Source organism: Lepidochelys olivacea (assembly GCF_965140295.1).
Source record: "Lepidochelys olivacea isolate rLepOli2 genome assembly, chromosome: 22".
In the NCBI taxonomy this organism is placed as follows: Eukaryota; Metazoa; Chordata; order Testudines; family Cheloniidae; genus Lepidochelys; species Lepidochelys olivacea.
The window spans coordinates 6,237,597-6,264,240 of NC_140432.1; the positions used below are offsets into that span (position 1 = coordinate 6,237,597).

At 48.3% G+C, this 26,644-nt stretch overlaps 1 protein-coding gene across 7 annotated transcripts in view; it reads left to right on the plus strand.

Annotated features, from left to right (window-relative positions):
- The first annotated feature begins 833 nt into the window (after positions 1-833).
- Positions 834-26,644, plus strand: part of ST3GAL4 (ST3 beta-galactoside alpha-2,3-sialyltransferase 4) — a 188,093-nt gene continuing 162,282 nt past the window's right edge. For 4 of the 7 annotated variants that reach the window (XM_084611834.1, XM_084611835.1, XM_084611837.1 and 1 more), the window contains exon 1: positions 834-969. The gene's annotated coding sequence lies outside the window, so the exon portion shown is untranslated. The remainder of the gene's footprint in view (positions 970-26,644) is intronic. The other 3 variants (XM_084611836.1, XM_084611838.1, XM_084611840.1) reach the window with 2 other exon arrangements.

Below are 26,644 nucleotides of genomic sequence, written 5' to 3' on the forward strand. Positions count from 1 at the left end.
TGCTGCTTAGCCCTGTCTAATTTTAAGCTGCAAGCTGCCCAGCGTAGGGCCGATACTGTTGCATGTCGGGCCACTGCCAGAACCCCATGGACGCTGGGGGTCTTCTAGAACAGCAGCAGCGTTGCCAGAGGGGGCAGGAGCGCACCTGCGGGGTGGGGGAGGAGATGCTTTTCCCTGGTGAATTGCCCCCAGGCTGTGCTGCACTGGGAGGTTGCATGCAACCAGGGCTGTCTCCTCCGGAGGGGCCTGTATCTTGGGGGTAAGGGGAGAAAGATGTAAGGAAACAAAGAGACAGGCCTTAGTGCAGGGGATTTCTGTTAGCCCCACACCCCTCTTCAGATCGGATGCATTTTAAAGATTTATCATTTTTCCAACCCCAAAGCAGGGAAAAAAGATCAATAGCCCCCGGCTCCCTTGGGAGAGAGGTAAACGGAGACCTTGGGAAAGGGAGACAGCTATGAATGGGGCTATTCTTATCTTGGGAGCAGCCCTTTCCCTCCGCGCCTATTGTTCATTCATGCACCCAGCGCGGCGGCGGGCGGGGGGACGGGGACGGGAGGGAACCCCTCTGTGCGCCAACCTCCCCAGGATCAACCCCCTTCCCCCACCCCCTCCTGGCATCTCCCTCCTGCTCCCCCCGCCCCAACTCTCACACACACAGCTGGCCTCGGCTGCCAGCTGCTCTGTGCGCAAGCGTGGTCAGCAGGGGCGGACCGACCTCAGCCGTTTGCCCCAGCCCACGCTCCTCGCTTCCCCGCTCATGGTAACTTTATATCGTGCCATTATTTCGCATCCCTCCCTCCCTCCTTTGCAAAGCAGCTCCGTTCTGCAGCCCTTCCTTCGGGGAGCCCTGCAGCCCCCCGCACAATTCGGATTACAATCCTTTCTTCCCTTTGGAGACGCCTTTGGCCAGCAAATAGCGGATCGCAGCCCCCTCCTCCCCCTAGGCACCCGGATGGCTGCTTGAAGGTGAGTTTAAGCAGCTCAGCTGAGCAGACCGTGGGGGGGATGCGTATAAGTCCCTGTACCCGAACCCACCCCAAGCGTTAGTCGTTTTACAGGGGGAAATTGGTCAATTGCATTCCTCTGGCTGCAGCCCTGGGGTGGGTGGGGGTGTAATCGACATGCTGCCTGGGACAAACCCAGGAGGGGCATGCGGGTCTGGTTTTTGTTTTGCCTTTGTTTTTGTTTACTCCTGAGCTAAAAATAAAACGAAAGCGGATTTAAAGGCCGCAACAAAAGGCGCCCATAAACTGGGCTCTTGTCCACCGCTGATCCAGGACCCACCTTTAAAGCACTGCAGGGAGCAGCCTCTTGTGCCTGAAATGTTCTGGATGTGTTTGAACTTGGACCTCTGTCTCTGCTTTTCTGATTTTAAGACTAGAAGGATCTAGTGAGAAATGCTGCAGGTCTTTTTGATAGGCTCCTTTGGGGTATCTGGTTATCTAGACTTCTTAAGGGGGTGGGGGGTAAAATAAACAGCCACCACCAAACTTCAGGCATGGAAAAGATGAGACTCAGGAAGGGTGATGTATTGACTTGTGTCTAATCTGTGCATCGCATCACTGGCTGCTTGGTGTAGGAAACAGCTTCTAGTGGTTCTGAAACTAATGTTAATGGGGGAGCTAGTAGAAGGCATGTGAGAACAACGAGGTGCATGCTGAGTTAGTGGAACTTACTGCTAAAAGGAAATCACAGGAATGGGATGGACAGACACACACACGAGTTTGGTTTTCATTAGGCTCTGGCACTCAGAAAACGTGATCTTGCTGGATTCGAATATTAGCAATAGATCAGTATTATTATTTAAGCGGGTTTTGCATTGATTTTGTAGATCAGTGCTTATTCGGGAAAAGGAGCCCTAAAACCAGGACAGAGATTATTTTGGGGGCCTCTAAATGTGACCTGAAGAAGAGCTCTGTATAGCGTGAAAGCTTGTCTCTCTCACCAACAGAAATTGGTCCAGTAAAATATGTCACCTGCCCCACCTTGTCTTTCTAAATGTGTCACCCCTTTAAGTATATGGCTAATGGTCGCACTTGGATATTTGGACAGGGGCATTGCAGATCTGTGTGTCCACAAATAACCCCTCAGATTTGTGCTCTAGGCGCTATTGCAAATACAATTTGGTTTTTGGTTTTCAGTTTCTTCCTGTTTACTTGTTGCTTTGTGAAAGGGTGTCTCTGCTGAGGGTTCAGGTCGCTGGCATGCACACGTATGAATGAGCTCTAGATGCTCCACTGCAGGAGGAACTGTTAAGAGCCATTGGAAATTCAGAAATCTTGGGAGGTGGGTGGGGAAGAAAGAAAGTTGTCCATTGGGGTCTTGCATGGGATGGATTTGTCAGGAAGAGGGCATGGCAAATTAAGGGATCAGAGCATCTGGGAGGAGGTTTGTGAAGTGTTTGAATGGACTAGACTCAATGCAGGCATGCAGCTGTGTGTATAACTATGCAACTATTAACCCTGTGTATGTGCATTAGAATCCTCCTACACCACCAGAAACAGTCCAGCACAGCAACCTGCTGACTTGTTGGTGACATGAGCTAATCTGTGTTGCCTCCCTCCATGGCTCCATATTTTGGGAGCGCTGATGCGCGTGCGTTTGGAACGTACTGATAATATAGTAGCAAACACTAAGCATGATTGATTTGTAAATCAAACCAGCTTTCTTTACAAGGCCCCAACCCTTCTCAGGACCTCCTCTGACTGTGGCTCCTGAGAGGTTTCCTTGCTTAATAAGCCACTGTGCTTCTATGGCACCTTTTTGCTTGACACAAGAGCATAAGGATCCCTTCCCCTATGGGGCATCTGGTGCAGTGATAAGTGGCTTGCTCAAGGCCAAAGAGCAAACCAGTACCAGCTGGGAATGGAGCCCAGGTGTCCTGAGTCCCCCTCTCCTGCTGAGTCTGCTCAGTCATGTGTGCAGCTCCTGGGACTGAGTTGATAAGGGAAGTGGTTTGTGGGTGGAGATAAAGAGAAATGAGAAGGAAAGGGAAGTGGGCTGCCTCCTTTTGAGGTTACTGTCCCATCGCTGGGGCGGTGCTAGTCAGGGGCAAGGTTTTGTGTTTGTTTTTCATTTAAACTGGTGGCTCTGCCCTGTGAGGTAGACAGCCCCCACATGGGACTGATCGATCATAAGTATCGGGCAGTCCCGGCCTCTCACCAAAGGCATATGCATCCTCCCCATGGCCGCCAGGGAAGGCTTCCTCATTCAGGCTGCACACTCCAGCCTGCTCTTTCTTAGGAGCTGGTGCGGCCTTGCTGAGAATGGCTTGACCTGCTGGTATTGCTGATGGGGGAGTATCTTTCTGCTGCTCTACAGGCTTTTCCTCTAAGGAGCAATTGAAAACACACATGGCCTGTTGGAGCCCAGGCAATTAGCTGTTGCATGCTATGTCCAGTGAGGCATTTTCCTCTCAACAAACACACTTAAAATTGGGTTGGGCAATGCAGTGTCCCTGGCAATAGAGAAGCGATAGAATCTGGCTGTAATGAATATAAAGGGGGTGTTTTACTGAGGCTGCTGGATGCAGACAGATCTTGTCATCCTCTCCAGCTCCCAGGATGGCTGTACTACCTAGCATCACCACTCGGGCTTTCCCGAAGTCCTGGCCTGAATTATATAGTCATGGACCTGCTGACTGCACTACCAGCAAGTGCCCCTGTGAAATGGCTCCAATGCCTGCTGATGGGCTGGAAGCAAAGAATACCCAGGTAGTTACATGTGAAGTGCCCATCAGGGACCAGAGGAAATCACTTGCCTGAGAAGTCTGACTGATGTAGGGCCAATAGGTGATTTAGTTGGGGATTGGTCCTGCTTTGAGCAGAGGGTGGGACTAGATGACCTCCTGAGGTCCCTTCCACCCCTGAGATTCTAGGATTCTATGATCGTTTGGACGAAGCAGCAGGGAAAAGCTCGCTAATAGGTACTGTGGGGTAGAGCTGCTTAGTGAGTTGGTTTGGGATGAAAACAGTGAGAACTCCAAGCTAATATGTGGGGTGGATGCGGGGGTGAGAAGGAACGTGATGTGCAGGGAGGAAGATGCTTTGGAGGTGGTGAGGAGGAGAAGCGATCTTGAGGTGGTGGTGGGTGCAAACAAGATGGGAACTTTCAGTGTGGCAGGAAGGGCTGTCCCCAACACCAATGCGTGGGGAACAGTGCATAAAGATCTGGGTAACTCTCATGCCAGGAAAGTCCTGCCAAGGGAGAGGGGCTCCTGACAAAGGAGAGAGTCAAGCGTGCGTCACCTCAGTGGTGGATGGGGAGCAGAGTCTGCATGCTCAGAATACAGGCCACATCTAGTGCCTCTCGTCTGATGTTCCCAAAGCACCTCACTCAGATGGGGGTGATCTTGGGCATACTGAGAGCAAAGTGGCTTCCAAAGGTCACCCAGCAATAGAACCATGTCTGGAGCCCAGGTCTCCTGACCCTGTGCTCTAACCACTAGCTCATGCTGCCCCATGTGACAGGCTGCTGTTGCCTTCATACCTTGCATCCTGCTGCTGTCCCTTCCTATAACGGTCCTGATTTCCTACTCTGACCCTCCTCATAACCCCCTATGCCTCCCGTATCCACCTCTTCATGTCCCCACTTCTCCTTGCCTACTGCTTTCTGTCTGGACCAGCCTACCAGCGTCTCCCTGCTCCAAGCCCCTCCCGCCTCTTGTTCTCTCTCCTGCTGTCTTGCATACAAGAAAACAAACTGCAAGCTACATGCCAGATCTCAACAATGCAGGTTTCCAGGGCCTTGGCTTGTCTCTGCTGTGCCCGTAGTGTGTTAGCCAGCTCGTAAAGTTCTGCAAAGCGCCATGCACGCTGATTAAAGAGGGAAGGAGAGGGATCGCACAGGGTGCTTTGGAAAGGAAGAGCTTAGAGGAATAGGATGAGACTGAACAAAGCAAAACTCTGGCTGGGGTGAAGGAGAGGAACCATTTCCTCATGCCAAGGTCAGTCACACTGTGGGACTGGTGTCCTAGGGGTAAGTCGTGGAATCTGGGTTGCTAGATGTTAGTCATTCACTGCCCAAGGCTTTATTTAGTCTGTGATGTGTAGATCAGTGGCTCTCAACCTTTCCAGACGACAGAACTCCTTCCAGGAGTCTGATTTGTCTTGCGTACCCCTGAGTTTTACCTCACTTAAAAACTAGTAGCTTACAAAATCAGACATCAAAATACAAAAGTGTCCCAGCACACTATTACTGAAAAAATACTTATTTTCTCATTTTTACCATATAACTGCAAAAGAAATCAATTTAATATAAATATTGTACTTATCTTTCAGTGTATAGTACATAAAGCAAATCAAACACATCATTGCCTGTATGAAATTTTAGTTTGTACTGACTTTGCTAGTGCTTTTATGTAGCCTGTTGTAAAACTAGGCAAATATCTTGATGAGTAGACGTATGCCCGGAAGACCTCTGCATAGCCTCAGGGATAATGTACCCCTGGCTGAGAACCACTGGTGTAGGGCACGATCCTGCTGCTCTAGCTGGGTGTGCCTGGATGGTGGAATGCTCTGTGGGGCCAAGCTGCTCAGCTGGGCCTTGCAGCCCTTTTCTGAGTGCTCTAATGAGGAGATCTGCAGAGGGCGTGCACAATGGGAGACCTGGCAAGGGGCGTTGGAAGGAGACGTGGAGGGAGCCAAAAGAAAATGGAGCAGACAGATTGGGTGACTATAGAGCTAACTGGAGGCAGGGGGCTTCTAAGGGCTTGGTGTGACACTGTATCTCAGGGGAACAACCTTCACCCCCATGTTCATCCTTACAATATGATTCTGTGGTATCCAATGCAAAGTTTGTCATGTTGGGTGTCTTCGGAAGGCTCATGATGACTGAGCATTGTTGTTATAGTAATGTTATAGGTTGTAATATCATGTATATAGTTATGAGGCTGAAAATGTGTCCTCGTGGCTTAAAACAAGCCCAGGCAAAACTCTCCAGGAACAGAGGGGCAGTTCGCAACTCATCAGGGCATGTATGGGACAAACCCAGCCCAGCCTCACAGGAACAAAGGACACTGGCCTAGGCAGCAACAAAGGATCTGTTGGACTCTCCAGTGAGTCACCCCCCTTCCCTCGGTCAGTTTGGGGCTACAATGAGGTAATGCTCACCTGACCCTGAATGGGGAGCAAAGCCAATAGGGAAGAAAGAACATGATAAAAGGGAGAGACATTTGCCATGCTCTTCCTCTCTCTTCCACCTCCATCTCCAGACACCACCACCCAGCTACTGAAGTGCTGATCAAAGGGGAGAGCCTGGCTGAAGGGCAACCAGCAAACCTGTGGTGAGAAGCATCTAAATTTGTAAGGGCGCTGAAAGTGTTAAGATCAGCTTAGAATGCATTTTGCTTTTATTTCATTTGACCAAATCCGACTTGTTAATCTTTGACTTCTAATCACTTAAAATCTATCTTTTATAGTTAATAAATTTGTTTGTTTATTCTACCTGAAACAGTGCATTTGTTTTGAAGCATGTTAGAGACTCCCCTTGGGATAACAAGCCTGGTACATATCAATTTCTCTGTTAAATTGATGAATTCATATAAGCTTGCTGCATCCAGTGGTCATAACTGGATACTGCAAGACGGAGGTTCCTTGAGTTGTGTCCGGGACTGGAGATATTGGCTAGTGTCATTTGGTTGCACAATCCAAGCAGCCGCTGGCCAAAAGTCCTCACTCATACTGGGAGCATCTTACATGCTAGAGGCTGTGTATGAACAGCCCAGGAGTGGGAGTTCTCACCACAGGGCAGGGTAAGGCTGGCTCCCAGAGTCGAGGATTGGCATGACCGGCCCAGATAACACCAGGGGAACGTCACACTTGGGATGTCAGATGTATCCCAGAAGGCCCAGCTGTGCATGTGGTGGTTTGAGCTGGTAGGGTCACAGGATCTGTTGTCTCTGCCTACACCTTGCAGTGCATGTACGCTTAAACTCTCCCTACGTTCAGAACCCTCTTGGTGCATTTAGCTGCATTAAAGGAGACCCTCAAACTGACAACAGTGACTGGAAAGAGCATGGCCTCCAGACACCCTCCCCTCCAGGTGACCAGGGCCTTCCCCAAGCTCACAGGGCCCTCCACCCTCTGTGAGAGCTGGCGCAAACAGGCCTGGTGAAGGGACGCAAACTCTGGCTGTGCTGGACCAGTGGAGCTGGCTGAGGGGTGTGAGCTCCAGAGCTGAGAGCCCTGCTCCCTGGCAATCAGGTCTAGAAGCAGTCTGGGCTGGGGTGGGGGTGGAATGTCCCCTTGTAGTATTGAGCAGCCTGGGGCACAGTGGCCTAATGCACCCCCACACACACTCCCACACACACCACTGAGCAAGTAGGCAGCCACCTTCTGCAACAGCCGGAGCTTCTGAGTTGGTTGCAAAACATTAGCAGCATCCCTGCTAACTGTGCTGCTGATTCTTTGTGGGGCTGGGCCAGAGTGTCTGGTTGTCAATTAAGCTGGTCATAGAATCACTGAATATCAGGAGGTCATCTAGTCAACCCCCCTGCTCAAAGCAGGACCAATCCCCAACTAAATCATCTTGATTCAGCAGCAGGAACTGTGGCCGTGTGATCTCATTCAGACTAGAACTTTAGTTTCTGATGCAATGAGCCCTGTGTCAGCCTCTTTCCGTTTGTGGCTTTGCAGCTTTGGCCGGGTATTTTCCTGATCGTTGTCGCTGACAACATCATGCTTCACAGAACCAACCAATGCCCACCCCTTCCCTTCCTCCTGCTAAGTAACTCAAGTGACAAGCCTCTTATCACAGGCAGTGTGCAGTTACACTCCACCTCAGGCAGATCACTTGCTCTCAGGATGGGTATGGACTAGTGCTGTGGTCCCTCTGACCCGATCTTCCACTCCTAGATGGGAGCTGCTCCCAGCCAAGAGACATTTGCTTCTAAGTCAATAGAAAAATGAGTAAGTGCCATGACTTTTACCTACAGATCTTACAATTCTGTCCTGAGGTACATGGATGCAGATTCAATCAATTGCCGCATATGCCAGGGGTTTGAGCCGTGGTTCTCAACCCGCAGGCTGCTGGTGGCCTAATCAGCACAGAGCTGTGGGCTCTATGACATCTTCAGAGCCATACAGGTAGTATTGGTTGCGGCCCACATATGTGGCCCTCCGTGATAAATACATTAAGAACCACTAGGTTAGAGCAAAGCATGGAGACGTCTTCAGTGCTGGGGTCTCTTCTGGGGCCTCTTCATGGGGCTGCTGTGCCAGCTCACTCCCATGAATGGTATCCGGGATGGGAGGTAGAATGCCTAGCACAGTGGGGTCTTAGTCTCTGATTGGGTTTCCTTGGTACAAATAACTTAATTCTAATTATAAGTGTTTAATGGGTGCTGCTGGGTGTTCTGCATCTTGGAAAATCAGGTCACTTTTATTTAGAGCTAAATACAGATTTAGGAGACTAGGTTCAGGTGGCTAATTTTGGCAAACCCTGGCCTTAATCCCTCTGTTCCTCAGTTTCCCCACCTGGTTAGCCACTATGGTGGTAAAAATGCCCTTGTCCCAGCTGCTGTAACATTCCCGCTGTTGCTGCCACCAGGGGGAGGTTTCCTGGTTATGGCTACTATAGATGCAGCATGTGGTCAGGGACGGAGCTGGGCTAATGTTCCTTGGCTTTCAATTCATGCCACTTTTGCACCTCCCTGAAACTTTTCCTCCATGTTTTGGGCTGGAATTAACTCAAATTGTCAAAGAAAACTCAAGCCTAAACTGAGGAGCTGCACCTGGCTCTGCCTTGGAACTGTGCAAAATCTGCACAATTTGCCTGGCTGCCCATGAGCAGGGTGAGACGATGAGGTGATTAAAAAAAGATCAAGGCCTTGTCTTCACTCGTGCCCCCACTGGTGGGGTGGCATTGCTTGCTACTTTGTATGCAACCCGCTGTTTAGTGTCTTTGCATGTGCCCCTTCTGTGACTGTTCTGACCACTTGTTTCTGCCTGCTGCTAAAATGGACTTGTCCTGAGCTCAGTGGGGACAGCTCTGTGTAGAAAGCCCTGGATTCAAACCCGGCCAGCTGCCTATGATAGTGATGGTTACAGAAATAGTGCCCAGTAGCCAGCAGGTGCCTGGGTCAGACTTCCTCTTCCTTGGCAGGGTAAGTGCATGTAGATACAGCTGTAGTGTTGAGGTGCTACCGTTCTCGAGAATATAGTGACCAGCATTTGCTACTTCTTCTGAATCTCAGCAAGGTGTTAACAGGGCTGCTGGGATTCTTGAAGCTGTTTGCATGAAAGGGTTGGTTTTATGAAACTTTTGAAGAATTTTTGAAATTAGTGGCGCATCCTGTTTCCACGTTTTCAACATGAAAAGTGTTTCGGGGGTTCTTTTTTTTTGGTTCCTACTGATACTTGTTTATTTTTATATTTTAGTTACCTCTTACTAAAAAAAGGTTAAATATAAAAAGGTCAACGTCGACACAAAATATTGTGCAATTATTAAAATTAAAATGTCTTGACTGACCCAATCGAATACTTCTGTTGTTATTGGTTCATGAATATTTTTGAGATTATCCTGATTTGAGACAGAGAAAATGTTTTGAAATCTCAGACTCTCCTGAGATGGGGAAGTCATTCCCTGTCTAGCTCTAATAATTAAGAGGAGATGATTAATTTCTAGAAATTAGTTTCTTCTCTGATGGGCAGTGGTGGTGAGAGCTCTGCAGTGCTTCAGCACTTTTGAAAAGCCACTTGATTTAAAAAAAAAAAAAAGGCAAATTACAGACTCTGTCAACTGCTCTGCCATTCACAGCGTAAACTGCAAGCAACTCTTCTGATTTAAGTCCTAGACTTTAAGGTCACAAGGGATCATCGTGATCATCCAGCAAGGGTGCTGGAACAATTTGTATAGTGAAGGGTGCTGTAAACCCAAACTGCAAACCCTGTATATGATGGAAATCACTTCAAAAGCCCGGGGGTGCAGCAGCAACCCTAGTTCCAGCATCTATGTCATCTAGTCTGACCCCCTGCACGTTGCAGGCCATAGAACCTCACTCACCCACTCCTGAAATAGACCCCTAACCTCTGGCTGAGTGAGTGAAGTCCTCAACTCATGGTTTAAAGACTTCAGGCTACAGAGAATTCACCATTTACTCTAGTTTAAACCTGCTAGTGACCTGTGCCCCATGCTGTAGAGGAAACTCCAGGGTCTCTGCCAGTCTGACATGGGGGAAAACTCCTTCCTGACCCCAATTATGGCAATTGGTTAGACCCTGAGCATGTGAGCAAGATCCACCAGCCAGACACCGGGGAAAGAATTCTCTGTAATAACTCAGCGCCCTCCCCATCTTGTGTCCTATCTCCATGGTCCCTGTGCATGACAGTCAAAGGCTTTGAGCTCCCGTTACAGACTAAATTTTTGACTAAATTTTTCTGCATACGCAGTGGAGTGGATTATGTAACCACATCTAAGCAACTTTCTCTTTCTACATTTGTTTAAAGAACAAGTAAGCAGCTGATCAGAAACTTAAAAGCTGCCATTTTTTGCTAAATGGCTGATTGCTGAACTTTTAGAAACAGAGGCACTGATTCTCCTCTTGGGATGCCAGTATAAATTGGGAGTAACGCACTGAAACTGACTGTTAAGATGTTGTAAAATGGATCTCGACCCTGGCTCAGGATGTATTCCAAACAGACTTTAGCAGTAGTGTTCGAGTAAAGCTGCCCCTTGATATGTTGGGGAAAAGGGTCTTTTTTGGTTCAGTTTCTTGTTTAATTTTTTAATAGGGGTTGATCTAGGGTGACTAGATAGCAAGTGTGAAAAATCGGGACGGGGGTGGGGAGTAATAGGCAACTATAAAAAAAAAAAAGCCCCAAATATCGGGACTGTCCCTATAAAATCGGGACATCAGGTCACCCTAGGTTGATCAGAGGCATGTGCTTGTCTTGAATGTTCCTCTTCGTCCTGACTGTAGTGATGCATTGCTTTGTCTCTGTCTCGATCTAGCGCTGCTTCTAACTCCTCTTGTAGTGTTTTGTTTTTCCTTTTTCTCTGTGTTCTGTGGGAGGCGGTTTCTGCTTGGTGCAGCGTTGCTGGCATGCGCTAGGTGTTTGCACTTTGATCAGAGAGAGGAGGGATCTGAATAGGAGACCTGGAGCTAGGAGCTGCTGGATTCCATCTCTAGCCCTACCACTGACTTTCTTGGAAGTGCAACCTTGGCGTCCTCCAGGCAGTCGTGGACGTCTGCACTACAGCTGGGAGTGAGTCTCCTGGCCTGGGTAGACCCACTCGAGCAAGTGCACTAAAAACAGCAGTGTAGACGCTGCAGCTCGGGTGGTGGCTCCGGCTCACCCGACTCCCTGGGTCTGAGCTTGGCTGGCTGCCCTGAGTCTCCACCAGCGTCCACCCAGCTATGTTTAGCGTGCTAGCTTGAGTCTGTGTTCCCGGGCTGCTGTCATTCCCAGCAGCAGTGTAGACAAACCTCAGCAGGCCTCAGTCCTGTCTCAGAAGTGCCACCCTGAGGAGCAAGAGCATAGTGCAGTGTCTGTGGCCCGTTCAATCCTCTGCCTCCGCTTAGCCTGCCCGCAGGGGGTGTCACTTGTGATTGGTGGCTTGAGCGATATATGGTAGATGGCCGTGGGCAGTGTATGAGTGCCCCCTCCCTTCGGGGAGGCTAGCCACGCAGCCCCACCCCTTCCACCCAAGCCCCATTCACCAGAGCTCCCCCGACGCTCGCCGGAGCCCCGAGCCCTCCATACTGCTGGAGTAGCCCTGGCCAAACAGCTCTGGTCCACTCACGGGCCCCAGCACAGGGCCGCTCGCCAACCCCAGCTTGGGGGAGAGGGCGCAGCTTGAATGGGGTCAGGGCTTGGTTTAGGGGGGCTTAGCCTCCCCTGTCCTATTACACCCGCCACCTGTGGTAGAGGCCTGTCTGCCAGGGACCTGACTGAGACCTGCCAGACTCATTTCAGGTAGGCTGCTGGTCAGCCATTAGCTGGGGACACTGCCAACCTGGACTGGCTTTGTGCCAGTGAAGCACAGGTCAGAGAACTTGCCCCTCTGATTCAGTGCTAGCCCTTTTTCTGGAGAATCCCATGCACTTCAGTGTCTTGCCCATCCTTGTGTGTTGCTCTTCTGCCGGCGGTGGCTTGCTCACGTACCTCACTGCTGCTTTCTACTTTGATTGCATCGAACGGTCCTCGTGCCTTTGGCCTCCAGCCCAGCCTTGGTGCTCTCCCTGCTGGCGGGTCCGGGGTGCTTACTATATTTGTCAATTACCGTGTGTCTCAGGAATTCAGATTCCTCCCTGTTGCTCTGGTCTCATTTCCATCATTGAAAGACAAAGCTTGGTACATTTCCCTGATAAGACTTTGCTCCAAGTGCCACAGTTTGGGTTTCTTTAGACTGTCAGAGATCTACCTCTCACTGGGAACCTGCTGAGCAATCTTATTGTACTGGCATTGTTTTGCAATCTCTTATTTTCTAAAGTGAAAACAAAACTGTGACATAATCCAGTTTATCTGACCTCTGTGTAACTGAAGGTTGGTCTTATTTCCCAGGAGTCCTGTGAATTCTTCCCCATTTATCCAAGTCCCAGGATCTTTTCCCTGTAAATGCCTGAGAAAAAACAGGATTGTGCTATGTGTGGCTAAGATTGCTCCCTGACCACTGAATTTTTTTCGTTTGCGGGAATGAAAGAATTACATTCATGACTGGGTGCTTAAAAGTGGCATCTAGTGTGGAAGCTACAAAATATACATGTTGGTATGGAGGGCAATACAGTGGTGCCTGGTCTTCACCCCTGCCAAAAAGTTAACCTGGATGGCAGAGAGAAGGGGCAAGCATCAAGAGGGCATGAAGTAGAGGGCAGGTGTGAAAGGAACTACTGTTTTGCTGTCAGGTGTAAATGGCTGCCATCAAGCGGGTCTTTGATCTATAGACAATTGCAGATCTGGTTAGTGCCCATGGGTATGCTAAGAATACTGCTTTCAGGCTAAATAACAGGAGTAATTAAATCCCTTTAGGTAGTGATACCTGGAAATGACCACCCAAGGCCTCGTGACAAGGCCTGATCAGAAGCTATAGTTGTGTGGGCTGAGCAGTTCCCTGATTGCAAATGCAGGGGATAGGGGATTGTTTGGCAAGGTATGTGTGTGAGGCAGAAAGCCAGCAGACAGAGAAGCAGTTGTGAGCATGGCCTGAGACTTGCAGAGCTCCTTGGGCACAGAGCTCGATGCAAAGGCAGGCATGGGGATTTCTGAGCAAGGGAACTTCCTGCTGTTTGGTTCCACTGGAAACAGGAGTTTGTGGACATTTCTTATAAATAGGGTAGAGCTAAATAATGTACCTGACTCACATCCTCCATTTCTCCTCTTAAAAGAACTAATCTTGCAAGGCTCTGAATATTGCCTAAGCTCTCAGGCCAAAGGGGCAGTGCTACTAACCGTAGCAGCCTGTGTGGAACTTGGAAGGAGGTACACAGGTTGCCAAAGGGAAGAGGTTGGAAGAGGCACCGAGAAGTCCATCTCTGTGCACTTGGCTAGAATGCTAGCTGCAGTTGCATAATCTCTGTAACTAGCTCTCTTAATAAAGAGCCAGGTGAGTTCTAGAAATGTGGTGTCCTCTCAGGTTATTACCCAGGACCCGGTACGTGAACCACTGAAGAGTAGCAGAAATGTCAGTGTAAAGGTTGGGTGCATCAGGAGTGCCTGAAATGCATTAACCTAAATTCTGGACCATACTCCCAGTTACCACTTGCAGTCTACTCTTGGAGCAAGGAAGCGAGAAATGACAAGGGTACTTCAGCCCTTCAAACAGCCGGTGAGTGAGAGGCCATTTTACAGCGACAGTGCAGGAGGAGTTGGAGCCATTCAGTTTGTCTCCAGCCCCAAGTGAGGTTGCCAAGGTACTGGAGAAAGATGGCAAAAAACTAAGTCTTGAACATGCACTTTCTACCCTTCTCATCAGGCTGAGTCCCACTGGAGGTGTGCAGCCACGTTCTCTGAAGCCATGCGAGATGAGCGTTTCTCTTTTTTCCTGCTGTACTGCTGTGAAAGAGCCCTGGCACCTGCTCATGTGGAAAGCGCTGAGGAGAGAGAAGAATTGTCCTCCTTAACCTCGGAGGATAGGACAAGAAGCAATGGGCTTCAATTGCAGCGAGGGAGGTTTAGGCTGGACATTAGGAAAAACTTTCTAATTGTCAGGGTGGTTAAGCTCTGGAATAAATTGCCTAGGGAGGTGGTGGAATCTCCATCATTGGAGATTTTTAAGAGCAGGTTGGACAAACACCTGTCAGGGATGGTCTAGATAATACTTAGTCCTGCCTTGAGTGCAGAGGACAGGACTAGATGAACTCTTGAGGTCCCTTCCAGTCCTATGGTTCTGTGATCATGGAGCTGGGAATTTCCCTTAAACATCAGTAACGCTGGGATACAATAACTTCTCTTCAAACCTCCAGGCAACAGAGGGAAAGACCCCTAAGTTTCAGGGAGTCTGATTCATCCTATCCAGGCAGGGGCAGTACACACCCCCATGTGTGGGACAGGTTTCCCACGTGTTTAGGGCTTTGTCTTTCTACAGGGGACGGGAAAACTAAATGAGTCTCTGGTTCATACTGTGGAAAACGGCCTTCAAAATGGCCATGCTCATGGGACTAAATCCAGGAAAGTTGTGTCTCCACCTTTGAAATGACTCCCTCCCTCACACCGAAACAAATGCCTGTAGGAAGGAAGCGGCTTAAGTGGCTCCGTGAGAGGCGGCTGAACTTTGTCTGGTTGAAGATTATTGGTGAATAAAGCTAATAAAGGTATTCGGAGCGGAAAGCAGAGTCGCTGTGCTCTGACTGCGCATTGGCATCTCCTCTTAGGTGGTTGGGTTCTGTGCTGTCAGTTCCTTGAGTGTTTTCTGGCTCTCCCAGCATTTACTGTAGGCAGGACTCTCTAGCTGCCGACAAAGAAGACAGGGAACTGATTCTGGTGTGACCTAGGCTTACTTGTCATTCCTCTTCTCTCTGCCACTCCCCCGCTGCAGCAAGCTGGCTGCCCCGGCATGTGGCTCAGAGGTGCTGGTTCTGACATAAAAGCCTCATTTGCAGAGAGATTCCACAGTCTGTTTTTAGTGGAATTACTAATTTTTTTTTTCTGAGCAGCATCAGCATCTCTGATGCCACCCTCAGCATGGAATCAAAACAGCCCCTGCCGTGAAGAGCTGAGCAATGGGCACAAGGAGAGGATGCAGTGGGAAGCCCAAAGGAGAGGAGTTAAGTTCATGTAATCCACCGCTCAGCGTGCCACTCTCTGAGTCTGATCCATAGAGGCTATAAATCTGTTACAGCTCCTAGATTAGTTAAATCGCTCCTTCAGCCCAAACTGTAACGTGTTGTGAGCCCCGGACGTCCCCGGCTCAGTCCCCAGCCACGACAAAGGTGCCAGTTTTCACATTAGCCTTTTTCTTTTTAAAATGATTGACTCCCTCACGTGACCTCTCATCGCCTGGCTGGGTTAGGGCATCCCAGGAGGGCCGATGTCTGCAGCCGTCTGGGTTCTCCTCCAACTCTCTCCCTCTTGGTATGATCACTTTCACCCCTTGGGCCCAATTCTGCCCTCGGAGATGTGCGCACACCCTGCTCATCCAGGTCACGTGTCTGTGTCTCTGAAGGCTGGATTCCCCTGGGGAAAGTCTTATCTTCCTGCTCTGTGACCTACTGAGGACCTGAACTATGAACGCTCTGCTACAGAATGTATCACTTACTCTGGAGTTCCACCCACAGGGACTAAGCACTATGCCTGGTAGTGTTTACAGGGTCGGGCCCTTAGTCACAGCTTTCCTGGTTAGGTACAAGTGCACACCTAAAGGCTGTGAGGGATGCATTGTTTTGCCCAGTCTCTCCCCATAGGAGATGGGGGTGGGGAAACCTAGACTATGCACAGGACTGGAAGGGACTCCCTAGGTTATCAAGTCCAGTCCCCTGCTATCACAGGCAACCCTGTTGTATCATCTCCTTCATAAATATATCCCGCTCCACCTTAAAACCAGTGAGGTTTGTTGCCTCCACTGCTCCTCTTGGGAGCTTGTTCCAGAGGCTGCTTCCCGGCTTCCAGCCTAAATTTACACATGGTCAGTTTGCCCCATCTGTTCTTGAGCCCGCATTATCCTTCAGCTTAAATAGCTCCTCACCTTCTCTGAAATTGACACTTCTGATGCATTACACAAAACCACCGGATCCCTCTGAGCCTTCTTTGTGCGAGGCTAAACAAGCCAAGCTCCGAGTGGTATTCTCTCTGCTTTTGTTTCTTGTGTCTGGCTTTTACACTAGTGCTCTTGCCTTTGAGTTGTGCTCTGCCCGGGCCTCATGCGCCGGTTCTCTGCAGTGTCATATCTGCCGTGCTGCGGTGGAGTGGATTGTTCTGTAGTCTCTTATCTTACAGGATACACTTGCCCTCTGGGGCTGAGGTGTCATTCATTAGCGTTTGTGACGTCTCCTTGAGCGTCTCCCGTGAAAGATGCTAGTGAAGGGCAAGTTATTTTTAAAAGTGTCTTGGCCAAAGTCCCAGGAGGGAGAGCCAGGAATGGAACCCAGGAGTCCTGCCATGCATTTTTGCTCCCTCTATGTACTCCTCTCTGAGAACTGCATTCCCTGAGATTGTTTGTTTTTAAATGAGCTCTCTGTTAATGAACACTTCTTCACTGCTTGCCAGTTTAACTTGTTGCAATCCTGGAGATAGTTTTGAAAGAAGAAATCCATTTACTCCCCCCAAACTTATCTTTCTAGTGCCTGAGCAATATCATTGGTCCGGTATCACCCAATTACAGTGCACCGCACTTCTATCTTTTGAGTTGCAATTGTGCAATAAAAACATCACACGTTCTCCTAACAGCTGTTTGGAAAATGCCTGCAATCAAAGAGTTAAACAGCTTTGTTTTCCCTTTACAAAGATAACTCATGTATTTTTCCTCTGGTAAAATACATTCCTGCTGTGAGGTTTGAAGGTACAGTTGGCTCGGAAACCCCTGCAATGGTTTTCAGTGACTGACTAAGAATAAATAATGTCTTTAAAATGTTTGAAATTTTTCTCCCCTTTCCTGACTCCTGGCTCCTAGATGAACTGAGCATGGCCTAAATGCACCTGTACCAAGGACTGGCTGCACGGCCGTCTCCTGTGTAACATGGTCCTCTCTTGGTGAGCCACCGCAGTGCACCCTGGGAGTCCCTGCTGTGTTGCCTCATGGGAGATGCCGTCCAGCTGGGGACAAGAATGGGACTGTGACGAGGCCTCGTGGCAGCCCGCACACCAAAATAACAACTTCTTTCCCCTTATCAGGTGCTTGGGTTTTTGGATGGAAAGTTGGCATTTGCCTGCGGAAAGCGCACTTTGCAGTAAAAATTTAATTGAGTCAAAAACTTGATTTGCCTTCAGAAACCTGTTTTGGATGGAAAACTTTTCAACCAGTCCTAGTTTTAATCATGGTGTGGTGGACGCTAACACTGTTTCGAGCTAGCCAGGCCAGTAACGAATCACAACCTCGGTCGTAGCATGGACAGGGCCTGGGCAGGCACAGTGGACTCTTACTACCCAGGCACTTGATAATCAACACCATAAAATGGTTCAAGTAAGACTTAATAGCGGATGCTGTTGTCGGGTCTTGCATGGAATTCCGTACACTACATTTGCAGCTGCATATGAGGCACCATAATATTTAAACTGTTGTCTAGCAAAAGCACATTTTAAGTTGATAATGATTTCCATTTATTTGGATAGTAATGACTGCAATATATAAGCCCTTAAATTCTAACAAATTAGTTCTTCTGGTCCCTGTATTCTTTTTTTTTTAGTACTGCCTGTGTTACTGTATAACACAACCTAGACCGCTGTGTAACAACCAAGAAAACCAGCCAGGGCTGTAGGTGAACTGTGAAAATAGGAAATGATCTGTGGTCCCCAATAAGATAGTTGAGAATATAAGCAATGATTAAATCACTCCCTGTTACCCAATCTGGTGTGCCCAGTGGGATTGTTCTCTGCTCTGTCTGCAAACTCCTTGTGGCAGGGCTAACTTTGACGTTTCTTGGGGCTTAACCAATAAGAACCTCGGTGCTATTGCCACACTATAAAACAAGCGGAAGGAGTTGAACGTGACTTGAGGCATTACCTTGCCTTTCTAAATTATTGTCTGTTCTGTGCCTCAGTTTCCCCATTGGAAAAATGGGGCTAATGGTACTGACCTTCTTGGAAATGTGCCTTTTGAGATCTGTGGACGAAAGGGTGTAAAAGACCTAGAGAATATTATTTATTATTTTATTACTTGCTACCTTGAAGTGGCTCACACTACAGACTGGGAGAACTAGTGAGGTTCTGCTTCACATCCCAGGTGGGTCAAATCTAGTTCCCACTGGGGTCAAAGGCAATCCCCTTTTTGACTGAATCAGAACCTGGCTCAGGCCCTAGTGTACTGTAGGATCTATAATATGTGCACCTGAATTCCTCACAGGAGTAGGATTCATTCACGTTTACCTGACCATGTGGCATTTTCTCCTTTATCAGGTCACTTCCTTTCCTTTGCTGGGCCCTGCTTACACCCTTAAGTCTACCTGTCAGAAACGTGGCTCCATGTGAAAATGGACCCAGAAGCCACCTTTCCGCTTCCTATACAGCTGAATCCCACCTCCTGAAATGAGTGATAGAGAGAAGATGTTATCTTGTTAGCCCTGTAAAATTGATACAGCTACAGGAAGGGAAGGTGGATTCTCTTCTGCCTCACACGCCGTTTAATAAATTGGCAATACAGCTCTCATCGCAGGATCTTTATGGCAAGGGAGGGTGCTAAAAGTGGAAAGATCCCACTGGGTTTTCTACTCCTCACTGAAGATTTTGTGCTACGTATTCTGTTTTCGGTTATTGCAGTCCTTAGAATTAAAGGTATAGTTGTCTGTAGAGTCAAGCTGCCATTTTGTATTCTGTTCAGTGCAGACTGTTCACAGAGGAGACGCACTGTGAACTCTTAAAGAGATCTCCTTTTCTCTCATTTTATTATTCTAAACCAAAAGGCGCTTATCTTGACTTTAGTAAGGCTTTTGATACTGTTTTGCATGACCTTCTCATAAACAAACTAGGGAAATACAACCTAGATGGAGCTACTATAAGGTGGGTGCATAACTGATTGGAAAATCGTTCCCAGAGAGTAGTTATCGGTGGTTCACAGTCATGCTGGAAGGGCATAATGAGTGGGGTCCCGAAGGGATCAGTTCTGGGTCTGGTTCTGTTCAATATCTTCATCAATGATGTAGATAATGGCATAGAGAATACACCTATGAAGTTTGCGGACGGTACCAAGCTGGGAGGGGTTGCAAGTGCTTTGGAGGATAGGATTAAAATTCCAAATCCATCTGGACAAACTGGAGAAATGGTCTGAAGTAAATAGGGTGAAATTCAATCAGGACAAATGCAAAGTACTCCACTTAGGACGGAACAATCAGTTGCACACATATAAAATGGGAAATGACTGCCTAGCAAGGAGTACTGCGGAACGGGATCTGGGGGTCATAGTGGATCACAAGCTAAATATGAGTCAACAGTGTAACGCTGTTGCAAAAAAAGTGAACGTCATTCCGGGATGTATTAGCAGGAGTATTGTAAGCAAGACACGAGAAGTAATTCTTCCGCTCTACTCCGCGCTGATTCGGCCTCAACTGGAGTATTGTGTCCAGTTCTGAGCGCCACATTTCAGGAAAGATGTGGAGAAATTGGAAAAAGTCCAGAAAAGAGCAACAAAAATGATTAAAGGTCTAGAAAACATGACCTATGAGGGAATATTGAAGAAATTTATTTAGTTCGGAGAAGAGAAGACTGAGAGGGGACACAGCCGTTTTAAAGTACTTAAAAGGTTGTTACAACAAGGAGGGATAGAAATTGTTCTTCTTAACCTCTGAGGATAGGACAAGAAGTAATGGGCTTAAATTGCAGCGAGGGCGGTGTAGGTTAGACATTAGGAAAAACTTCCTAATTGTCAGAGTGGTTAAGCACTGGAATAAATTACCCAGGGAGGTGGTGGAATCTCCATCACTGGGGATTTTTAAGAGCAGGTTGGACAAACACCTGTCAGGGGTGGTCTGTATAATACTTAGCTCTGCCTTGAGTGCAGGGGACTGGACTAGATGACCTCTCGAGGTCCCTTCCAGTTCTATGATTCTATTTCTGTGGAGATGTATCCTGTTGATCTCTGTGTATGCGAGAAGATGAGTTTACACTCATGAAGACTGCTGAATCTCACAGAATAACCCAACTTTCCCTTTCATGTACACAAATTTCCCTTCTGAAAGCTGGAACCACTGCTTTCCATTTCCTTCCTACCAGTGAGTTGAGTACAGTGACCTTTTGTTCCTCTTTGTTCCTCTTCCATTAACTGAGGAGATCACCCTCTGTTGTGTGACACCTTCAGATATGAATATTTTAATCTGTATGAAAATTCTGAATTTATTCTGGGAGCAGCGTTGCATAGAGGACTGAGCCCAGGGCTGGGGGACAGGATGTCCTGGCTCTGCCACTGACTAGCTCTGTGGACTTGGGGAAACTGAGGCACAGAGGGTCAGTAGCTTCTATATCTGTAAAATGGGGGTAGTACTTTGTTAAAACAAATCCTACTGTTTGAAAATTATTTTTTTAGAGCATTCCCCCCCATTTTACAGATGGGCAAGTCAGTGACTTGCCTCGTGCCTCAGTTTCCCCGAGGTCACTCAGGAGGTTCAACTCCTTCTGCTTGTTTTATAGTGTGGCAATAGCACAGAGGTTCTTATTGGTTAAGCCCCAAGAAACGTTAAAGTTAGCCCTACCACAAGGAGTTTGCAGACAGAGCAGAGAACAATCCCACTGGGCACACCAGATTGGGTAACAGAGAGTGATTTAGTCATTGCTTATATTCTCAGCTATCTTATTGGGCACCACAGATCATTTCTTACTTTCACGCAGGAGGTGATAGCACTAGGAATAGAATCTGGGTCTCCTCATTCTGCCCACAGCACACTCACTGGCCCACACTGTCTCTCTAGGGGCAACCCATATCCTGGGGCCTGGAACCTTTCTGCTCTTGTCCCCTCCAATTACTGGATGAGTGAGTCCAGAACCACGTTGTGTTGGAGGATTTGTCAGAGATGCTGAGTTTGTGGGAACAGCTCTTACTGATGGGATGAGATGAGTCTCCTAATGCATTCTGTAGCTGTGCGGAGGGGGGGGGGAGGGAGGGGGAAGAGTTTCTGCAGCTCATTAAGCTATGGAGAGAGGAATACATATAAATTTGGGATTAGACCTAGGTCACAGAGGGGTTTGAAGATTAATTAGGTGATATCTGTAAAGCTCAGTGCAACTGACAAGTATTTTAATTGTTTATCGCCTACAGCCTGCTCCTAATCCCCAGTAATTAATATCTAATTTAGACTGTCAGTACCCTGGGCCAGGAACATTGTCTTCCTACATGGTTGTGAAATGTCATCTACACCTATGGAGCAAGACACATACAGTAAACGATCAGTTTGGCTGGATCCTGCGAGATGCAGCGTGTCCTTGGCTGCTCCTAATGCCCATTGACTATGGGGATGCTCATCACCCATGAATCCGGACTGGGCCTCAGCCATACCTCACTGCAAGGCAGTGCCAGTGGTGAATGATTTGCTTCCAAGTCTCAGTGCAATCGTGTCAGGGAAACAACATATAAAGCGGCAGGGGAACATGATGAATCCACAGATTGGCCGAGCCGCTAGAAGGGGGTTTGTCAACCCAAGAGCTCCCTCTGTCTAATAGCCCTGTCCCTGATCCTGGGAGCCTTATGCAGGGGTGTGGTCGGATCCTTTCACATTGTAGCGAGGATCCTGGTCAGACCTACAATTGTAAAAACGAAATGCTGGGAAGAACCCACCCCTCCTTTAAGATTCCTGAGTGACTAGATTTTCTTTATCCACTAGAGCAGTGTTTCTCAGTGTTTTGAGACCAGGGACTTGCTTTCTCAACTTGTTGATGGTTGAGAAACACTGCTCTAGAAGACTATCCCCTCTTCCTCTTCCCCAGCCCCCCCCAAAACAGTGCGGTCATGTCCTCATTAGGGAACAATAGACACGTGCGGGAAGCTGGGGTGTGTGTTTCATGCTCTTAAAGAGAGAGACACCGCAAGAAGTGTGCACCTAACAGATTACTTTGGTTTGCTTTGGGACAGGCAGGTTCTGACATTTCTGGGACTAAGAATTAGGTTCATTTGTTTGGTGAAATGCAGCACCTCAGGCATGGGGAAAACTGGAAGTGGAAGGGGCTCCCCGACTGGGTCTGTTCTGCTGCTCTTGCCACTGTTGAGGGTGGGATTTGGAAGGTGAGACTGGCCAGGTTAAACCATCCAGAGATGGATCCTTACTTGGCTGATCTGAGAATGTGTCCAGGATCGATTGATTGCAACCTGGGGCTCTGAATAACAAACTGTGGCTAGGGAGAGAGGAGGGGAGGTTGGGGTGCAGCCTGAGCGGTGTGAGATGGGTTCCTAGAGCATCCCCTGCAAGTGGGGATGGGGGATGGGGCAGGGAGAGATCTTTTGGGAGGGCCTTCGTTTAGGATGCGAACATGCCAGTTGTGAAGCGCCTCCTGCAGGCTGCTGCGGGGGGGACGGGGACGGAGCCACTTTGCAGAATCGGACCCTTAGAGCGTGAGGTGTCTTTCTATGTCGACGAATCTACCAGACCCCCCTCACGGTCCCCCTTTGTAAGGAAGGGAGATAGCGATGCCAACCCTCCAGGATTGTCCTGGAATCTTCTGTCATGTGATGAAACCTCCAGGAATATGGCCAACCACAACTGGCATCCCTGCGGGAGAGCATATTTCTTCAGCTGCTGTGGTCATGTGTGCCTTTCAGTTCCTGCCCTGGAGGGGGAGGGTGGCTCCTGGCACATGGGTAACCTCTTAAAGCCAGTGCTGAGAGGTCGAGGCCTGAGGGACAGATCATCCCAGGCTAGGGTAGCTCTGCAGCAAATTGTCACATGCCTTAAACTCAATCCAGGGAAGAGAAGTGGAGAAGTAATTATCTGCTTCCTGTAGTCCCTGCTCCCAGCCATTCCTCGTCCTCGCTGACAGTTTTGACTGCCCCTCCTTTCTTCCCAGGATTGTATAATCCCAGGATTGTGTAACAATTAGCCATCTCTTTTGCTGATTGTGGAAACTGCACCTCTTTGTTTTCTCTGATTAGGAGCATTTGGTTCCTGCCTCAGGACTTTTTCAGGTGGCTCCATGAACCCTTTGAGGCTTTCCAGTTGGAGACATGCTTGGGGGCATCACTTTTTACAGCTGCTGGAGCTATGAGATGAGTTTGGCAGGTCTCAGTTCTGTTGGTGGTGGAGAGGAGGATCTTAAGTCACTAGTGCACTTTAGCGGAGTTACCTGGCTCAGCTGCTCCTTGGGAGAGAAACTCTGTGAGTTGCTTGCAGTGTGCTCACTATGTGCCAGTGGGAGGCGCTGTTTGCCCCGCAAATATGAGGTGTGTTTAACCCTTGTTCTAGCAGAGGATGCTACACATCTGGCAGACAGTGAGAGCTCATACACAGTGGGTATTAAACATGGCTTATCCTGTCCACACCAGCAAGGCAACAGTCTTGAGCAGTGTGTGGTTGGAGACAGGGAATGTGTGTAGACGCTCTTTGATTTTTACAGTGGAGGGACAACCACATGGAGTTGCTCACACTTTGCCTATCCAGCCTGACTAGTTTGCTGGAGGGGGCTGCTGGCTAGCTAACTTTTACAGGTACTTGGCTTTTGTTAACTGGCCCTGGGGCCCTTCCCAGCCCCAAAGTTGCAGGAAGAGGGGGAATGCCACATGCTTGATGACACTCTGGAATCCCCTGCTGGGATCCCCTTAGCTCCTACATACAAGACAGGTCACTTCCATTTTGTTGTTCATATGGAAAAGTATCCTGACTTTTGCATGGAAGTTTGGAGCCCTGGGAATGTCCCGATCAGAAGGTGCGAGTGGAGGTAGACAGCACACATAGAAGCAGGAAGGTCTGATGATGGCTGTGTGGGAGGACATGGTGGCAGGGAGCTGAAGAAGACCTCCCAGCGAAGTTGAGAGTGGGCCACTTGCCCATTTTCCTGCCCATCCCGTGATGCAGAGGCAGTCCTGTGGGGAAGTTGTTTATACCCAGGGTTACTGAAAAGGGATCACGTCAGACTGGCTAAAGCCCTCGACTTGCATCCAGAGCTGCAAATGTTCCATTCTGGAGGGAGCGGGAATCCTGAAAGCCTGGTGGGCGGTGAGGGGGAGGGAATGTTCGATCTCAGGTGGGAAATGGCTGACAACACCAAGATCTTGAACTGTTGCCACCCCAGACAGTCAGGCTGACAGAAGGAACAGAAGAATCTAAACCAAACAAAGGAAGGCACCAGCTCTCTTGACACCCAGAATGGCACTCACAGTCTTGTGTGTGCTGATGGAAATCACACATGTCCACCCAGTCATGGCCAGTGGAGGACCAGGCTCAGCAAGCAGACACTAGGTGGCTCCAGGCCACCCCAGTGGCTGACCAGGCCGCAGCAGAAGGAACTGTACAGAGGACGAGCGGCCATGTGATCACGAAGCCGTTGATGTTCAGAGCTAGTAGCTACTGACAAAAAGAAAAGGAGTACTTGTGGCACCTTAGAGACTAACCAATTTATTAGAGCATGAGCTTTCGTGAGCTACAGCTCACTTCCTCAGATGCATCTGAGGAAGTGAGCTGTAGCTCACGAAAGCTCATGCTCTAATAAATTGGTTAGTCTCTAAGGTGCCACAAGTACTCCTTTTCTTTTTGCAAATACAGACTAACACGGCTGCTGCTCTGAAACCTAGCTACTGACAGACATCCAATGAGAGGCACAGTAATCCTCTCGTTTGTCAGGTGTTCAGGTCATCTACTCACCTGTCTCCTAAGTCTCCCCGTGTCTTGTCTAATTGGCCATATTTGTGGCTGGTTGTGGTTAAGAAGATAAGAACGGCCATACAGGGTCAGACCGGTGGTCCACCTAGCCCAGGATCCTGTCTTCCAACAGTGGCAAGTGCCAGATGCTTCAGAGGAAATGAGCAGGAACACGGCAATTTTTGAGTGATCCGTCCCCCTGTCATCCTGTCTCAGCTTCTGGCAGTCAGAGGTTTAGGGACACCCAGAGCATGGGGTTGCATCCCTGCCCATCTTGGCTAATAGCCATTGATGGACCTTCTCCTCCATGAACTTGTCTAATTCTTTTTTCACCCAGTTATACTTTTGGCCTTCAGAACAACCCGTGGTAGCAAGCTTCACAGGTTCACTGTGCACTATGAAGAAGTACATTGAGCAGATGTTTTCAGAGAACTATCTACAATGACTCCGAGATCTTTCTTAAGTGCTAATTTAGACCCCATCATTTTGGATGGATAGGTGGGATTATGTTTTCCATCGGGCATTATCCATTCTTTGCATTTATCAACACTGAATTTCATCTGCCAGTTTGTTGCCCAGTCACCCCGTTTTGTGAGATCCCTTTGTAACCCTTCACAGTCTGCTTTGAACTTAACTATCTTGATCAGTTTTGTATGACCTGCGAACATTGCCAATACGCAGTTTTCCTGTTTTCCCAGATCATTTGTGCAATATTATGTTGCTGTTTTTCCCCCAAAAGGAGGGGGAGATGTAATTGTAAGCCCCGCCTACCAAGTGTGGTGCTTTTCCCCCACTAGCAGTGGCTGGGTTAGAGACCTTGATGAGCCAGCTACAGCCTTGGCTAGGAGACCTGGTCTTCTAGCATAAGCAGCAGAGACTCTGACATTAATATCCAGATGTCCCAGATTCAAGCCCTGTAGCTGATGACCCATGCAGACTGTGGTATTACACAACCCCAGCCCCTGAAGCAAAGGGATACTATGTTCAGTGCGTGCCTTCTCATTGCCTCACAAGTCCTCCCTGAATTACCTGCCACACTTCTTGTCAGACTTATTTTCCTGGAGCCAGACACTAATCCAAAAAAAAGGGACGTTTTGAAGGGCCTCCCATGGCTGCTGGTTGGTTATTTTTTTTGCAACAACATACAACTGATGCTATTGTACAGTTAGTTATTTTAAGGATTAAGTTACAGGATATGGCAAATAACTTGGCCAAATCTCATATACACTTTGTTTTGTTTTTCTTCTTCTCTAAAGGAGACTCTGAAATACTCGAAATGTTAGCTTACAGCCAGATCTCCTGCGTGTTGGTGGTAGCTTTTGTATCAAAGCAGGGACTCTTTCAGATGGGGAACAATTTAAGCCTGATTTTGCTAGCCTAAGGTTCTTGCAGTAATTTTTTATGTTGGTATAGCATCTTCCATCCAGCAGGATCTCAGTGGGGTGGTTGTTTTTGAAATGCAGAATGAGACCTTGAGGGGAAGCGCTGTTCTAAAACTGGTTTCAGAGTAACAGCCGTGTTAGTCTGTCTTTGCAAAAAGAAAAGGAGTACTTGTGGCACCTTGGAGACTAACCAATTTATTTGAGCATGAGCTTTCGTGAGCTACCAAATAAATTGGTTAGTCTCTAAGGTGCCACAAGTACTCCTTTTCTTTTTGTTCTAAAACTAACTTGCCAATGCTGAGTTCTTTGTCACTTTCAAGCCCTTCATTATAAGGAATGTCCCAACTTTTCAGTCCCACTCCAGTATTCTAACCACCAAACCAGCCTTTGTCTCGCTTAA